The 5,061-nt window shown below is 49.4% G+C and overlaps 1 long non-coding RNA gene across 1 annotated transcript in view; it reads right to left on the bottom strand.

Moving 5' to 3' along the window:
* Positions 1-2,030: 2,030 nt before the first annotated feature.
* The window catches only part of LOC105545102, a 12,081-nt gene continuing 9,050 nt past the window's right edge, over positions 2,031-5,061 (bottom strand). The window contains exon 2 of the long non-coding RNA XR_001006870.1: positions 2,031-2,418. This is a non-coding gene — a long non-coding RNA (uncharacterized LOC105545102). The remainder of the gene's footprint in view (positions 2,419-5,061) is intronic.

Below are 5,061 nucleotides of genomic sequence, written 5' to 3'. Positions count from 1 at the left end.
AAAAAAAAAAAAAAAAAAAATTAGCCAGGCATAGTGGCACACCTGTAGTCCCAGCTACTTGGTGGGAGGATCACTTGAGCCAGGAGTTGGAGGCTGCAGTGAGCTATGACTGCACCACTGCACTCTAGTCTGGGTGACAGAGTGAGACCTTATCTCAAACAAAAAGAAACAAATGCCCCCGACAGATCTGACCAGACCCCAGCGCAAGTCTGTTATTTTATCAGTCCATTTGGTCTCAATGAGGGCAGACTGGATCTTTGGACTGTCAGGAAGTTGGAGGCTAGCTCTGTGCTGGCAGAGATTGTAGTCTGCGGGAGACCAGCCAGGAAGAATGAGTCATAACCCAGGACATCCTCCCGGGCCACTAGCCCTCCCTGCCTGTCCTTGTGCATCCTATCCCTTCTCACCCTGGTCCTCATTGGCTGATCTCTTGCCTCTCTCCCCAACCCCATAAGCTCCTTGAGGCAGCTATGAGTCTATAATGTTCACAGTTGTATCACCTGTGCCTAGCCCAGCAGTTGACATCTAATAAGTCTTCAGTAAATGTTTATTGAATTAAAGAATAAATTTCTGAAACTATTGCCATCATACTTTGTACATTTTAAAATATGTTCCTAGCAATGTATATATCATTTGATTTGATTATTCTACCTCTATCAATTTATTCCAAGGAAATCATCAGACACATATAAAGATGTATAAGTAAGGAGACTAGGCACATTGGTTCACACCTATAATCCCAGTACTTTGGGAGACTGACGTGGAAGTATTGCTCGAGGCCAGGAATTTGAGATAGATCAGCCTGAGCAACACAGTGAGACTCTTTTTCTTTTCTGAGACGGAGTTTCACTGTGTTGCCCAGGTTGGAGTGCAGTGGCACAATCTTGGCTCACTGCAAGCTCCGCCTCCTGGTTCACACCATTCTTCTGCCTCAGCCTCCCGAGTAGCTGGGACTACAGGCACCTGCCACCACGCTTGGCTAATTTTTTTTTTGTAATTTTAGTAGAGATGGGGTTTCACCATGTTAGCCAGGATGGTTTCGATCTCCTGAACTCATGATCCACCCGCCTCCTAAAGTGCCGGGATTACAGGTGTGAGCCACCGCACCCGGCTGACCCCATCTCTTAAAAAAAAAAAATACTAAAAAAAAAATTCATACTGGCTCTCAAAAAAAAAAAAAACTAAAGATGTACAAATAAGGATATTCACTGCAGTGATATTTGCAACACTGAAAACTAGAAATAACAAAATCACAGCAGTGTGTGAATGAATATTATGTGTCAAGTTCTCCAAGGCCGATCAAGCAAGGAAACACTTACCACAGGGCACTGGGTGGGAAAAAACTGGTCACAAAGCCATCCTGTGATCCTGATTGCTCAATAGTTTTCCGTTTTTTTTTTTTTTTTTTTTTTTTTTTTTTTTTTAAAGATGGGGTCTCTCTATGTTACCCAGGCTGGAGAGCAGTGGCTATTCATATGTGTGATTATAGCATACTACAGTCTCAAACCCCTGGACTTAAGGGATCCTCCCACCTCAGCCTCCTGAGTAGCTGGGATTATAGGCACACCACCTTATCTGGCCTTGACTATTTATGTACTACTAATACATAGTGAGACCCCTGTCTCTATATAATCTTTAAGAAAAAGAAAAAGAATAAAGGAAGTGAAAGTTGGAGGCCAAGGTCGTTGGATGAATGAGGCTTGGCTTTACAGGCTGCTCATGCCCTCCTCCCCCAGGCCTCCATCACAGCCCTCACATCCCCCATTTTCCGCTCCCATATAAATAGCAAAAACCAGGAGCCACTGACACCAGTGAGACCAAAGAGAAAACTCTCAAGCAGAGAAATCAACTCGGCTTTAAAAACAGCATGTAATTGAGACTGGAGGCACCTGAATGGAGGCACAGGCTCCCCAAAGTTGACCTGAGTGGGCTGCTGGGGCAACTGGCACTTCACCTTAGAAGGGCAGTCTCCACTGGCTCCTCTCACCTGCCTGAGTTCCCAGGACCCAGAGAAAATGCTGAAGATAGGCTGCAGGAAGGAAAGAACTGAATCAACTTTTATTTGGTTGTTAAAGAGGTAATACATGCTTTAATTCATTCAAAAGATACAAAGGAGTACCAGTAAAGAGTGCCCTTCCCACGCCATACCACACCCTTCCACAGCCTCCCACAACCTTCCGGCATCCAGTCTCCTCCCTGTAGGTAAACACTGTCCCTAGCTTCTCTTAAGTCCTTTTGGAGGGACTTGCATATACACACAAATGAGAGTCAAATTTAAAATCCACTTCCTCCCTTTCCAGTGATTTTGGACAATATTGAATAAGGGACCCAGCAGCCCTGGGTTTTCATCTTTGCTCAGTCACTCACTGCACATCTTTGAGCCCATCACTCATCTTCTCTGAGTCTTGCTTTTCTCATCTGTAAAATGGGGTAAAAAATCCCCCCAGGGTTACTATGTAGATGAAGTTGGATGAAAAACTATATGAAGAATTCCAATTGTAATTTTTTTTTTTTTTGACACAGAATCTCACTCTGTAGCCCAAGCTGGAGTGCAGTGATGTGACCTTGGCTCACTGCAACCTCTGCCTCCTGGACTCAAGCAATTCTCATGCCTCAGCCTCCTGAGTAGCTGAGACTACAGGCACCTGCCACCATACCTGGCTAATTTTTTGTACTTTAGTGGAGACAGGGTGTCACCATGTTGCCCAGGATGGTCTTGAACTCCTGAGCTCAGGTAATCCACCCACCTCGGCCTCCCAAAGTGCTGGGATTACAGGCGTGAGCTACTGTGCCTGGCCCAATTGTATCTTTTAAGAACTACAAATAAATATGAAAAAGACCTGAGTTCCTCTGAAGAGGAAATGGGCCAATGGAGTGTGGGCTATCCCCAGAGCTCTCTCCCAGGTAAAGGGTGCTGGCAGCTCTCCCAGGTAAAGGATGGCTGGCTTCTCTGGGAGATAGAAGGTCCAGGCCTCATCCAGAAGCATGCCTTTGTCTTCTTGATCTGTAGATGCCATTTCTGGCTTGGAGACCTGGGGCCTTAACAATGGTGGATTCTCTGTCACATCTGGTCTTGGGGGCTACTTGTCTCTGTCATAAGTCCCCTGCCCCACCCTAGGGTCATATTTATATTAAGGATCCCTTCCTGCTCCTGGATCAGAGAGGGGCATCTTTGCAGGCCTGGGCAGTCACTGACATTGGCCCAGCCAACCAGTTGTCAATTAATCTCCATAGCTCTATCTGAGGATCTGGGGTCAGGGCCTGGGAGCGGGAAACTGAGACAGACACAGAGATGTAGGGGAGCCAGGCGGACAAGATGGCAGATTCCTGCACAAGGTCAGCCAAGAGCAGGGCCTGAAAGAGTGTCTCTGTTCAAGGTCTGGCCAGCAGACATTGTACTAGTGGCTGTTCAACTCTGCTGAGTACAGGACCCTGGGTGGGATCATTTGTCTGTCCTTCCATCCACCCATCTGTTTGTCTTTCCAAAACTGCCTGCTGAGAACTAGCCAGAGACAAGCCCTATCCCTGGCACAAGGCCACATCCTAAGATGAATCAGATTGGGCTGGCTGGAGCCAGTGGGTGGAGGACAGAGGATGCACCAGGTGGAGGGCACCACAAGGACCACGGCCTGTGGGTGGGAAAATCCTGGGCCAAGGCAGGCGCTGGGGTTGAGTGCAGGGTGGAGGGTCTGAGCTCCCAGTGGGTGTACTAAAGGTTATGGGGAGGTCAGGAGAGGAGGGACAAACAGCAGGCTATGGAGGGACAAGCAGAGTCCCTGAAGAAAGGAGGAAGCAGCAGAGAAAATAACAGGGATGGTGGAAGTCAGAGCCTCAGACTGAGCTCTATGGGGAAGCCACCTGGTGTCTGCCTGTCCTCAGGCCCATTGGTTGATGCCACTCCTCCTCACTCCCCCTTGGAGCTCTGGTTCTACCTGGGCCAAGGGTTCAGATTGCCAGTCCTGTCCCTGCATCTACCCCAGGGTTCCTGGATCCCCACACTCACAGTACACCCTTGTACCCAGCACCAAGGAGAAATGGTAAAGACCCCAGTGTCAGGCCAGGAGTAGTGGCTCACGCCTGTAATCCCAACACTTTGGGAGGCCAAGGCGGGTGGATTACTTGAGGCCAGAAGTTTGAGACCAGCCTAGACAACATGGTGAAACCCCATCTCTACAAATAAATACAAAAATTAGCTGGGTGTGGTGGCCCACACCTGTAATCCCAGCTATTGGAAAGCTGAGGCAGAAGAATCGCTTGAACCAAGGAGGTGGAGGTTGCAGTGAACTGAGATAGTGCCAGCCTGGGTGACAGAGCAAGACTCCGTCTAAAAACAAACAAGCAAACAAACAAACAAAAAATCCCACAAAACTCCGAGTGTCTGGAGTAAGAACCCCAGGGAATGAACCCCCTACCCCCTGGCTAGATGACCTTGGGCAAGTCACTTCAGTTCTCCCGGCCTCAGGCCCCTCCTCTGTCAGACAGGGCTAATGGAAACACCCAACCTTGTAGGGTAATTGAGAGGGTTACACTATAGGAAAGACCCAAAGCTTGGCCCAGCACCTGCAACAGCCTCTGGCAAACAGTGGAAGTTCCAATTCTGGACACTTGATGGTCAGTGTAGTATGCAGTTTAAAGGGGACTTTCCAACCCCAAAGGATTCAGGACCCAGAGCTCAGGTCCCTGGTGGTGGTATTTGCAGGTCTGGGACAAGCCTGGGGAAGGGACGACATGTGCGGCATGGGCATCTAGTGTCCCAGAGTCCGCACAGGTTGCTGGGGGAAAAAGAGAGAGAGTAGTCCAGGCAGGGCAGGGGTGGGAGTTGTGGGGAGAGGGTTACTTCCTCCTACCCTGAATCTGTGCTCGGGGTTCAGCTGGCTCGCCGGCGGGCGAGGGCGGGGCAGGCCGGCCCCTCTGGCCCTGCTGGGGGGTGGGGGCTTATACACATCTAGATGTGTATAAGAGACAGCTCTTGCCCAGCTGGTTTCCCGGACCAGCAAGCTCCCACTCTCCAGGCTGGGCCAGGACCCCTCTTCCCATCCCGGTCCCCGAACTCGGCCCAAG

This window comes from Mandrillus leucophaeus, unplaced genomic scaffold (assembly GCF_000951045.1).
Source record: "Mandrillus leucophaeus isolate KB7577 unplaced genomic scaffold, Mleu.le_1.0 Scaffold319, whole genome shotgun sequence".
In the NCBI taxonomy this organism is placed as follows: domain Eukaryota; kingdom Metazoa; phylum Chordata; class Mammalia; order Primates; family Cercopithecidae; genus Mandrillus; species Mandrillus leucophaeus.
The sequence above is the reverse complement of the archived record's forward strand: the minus strand, read 5'-3'. Positions and strand labels throughout refer to the sequence as shown.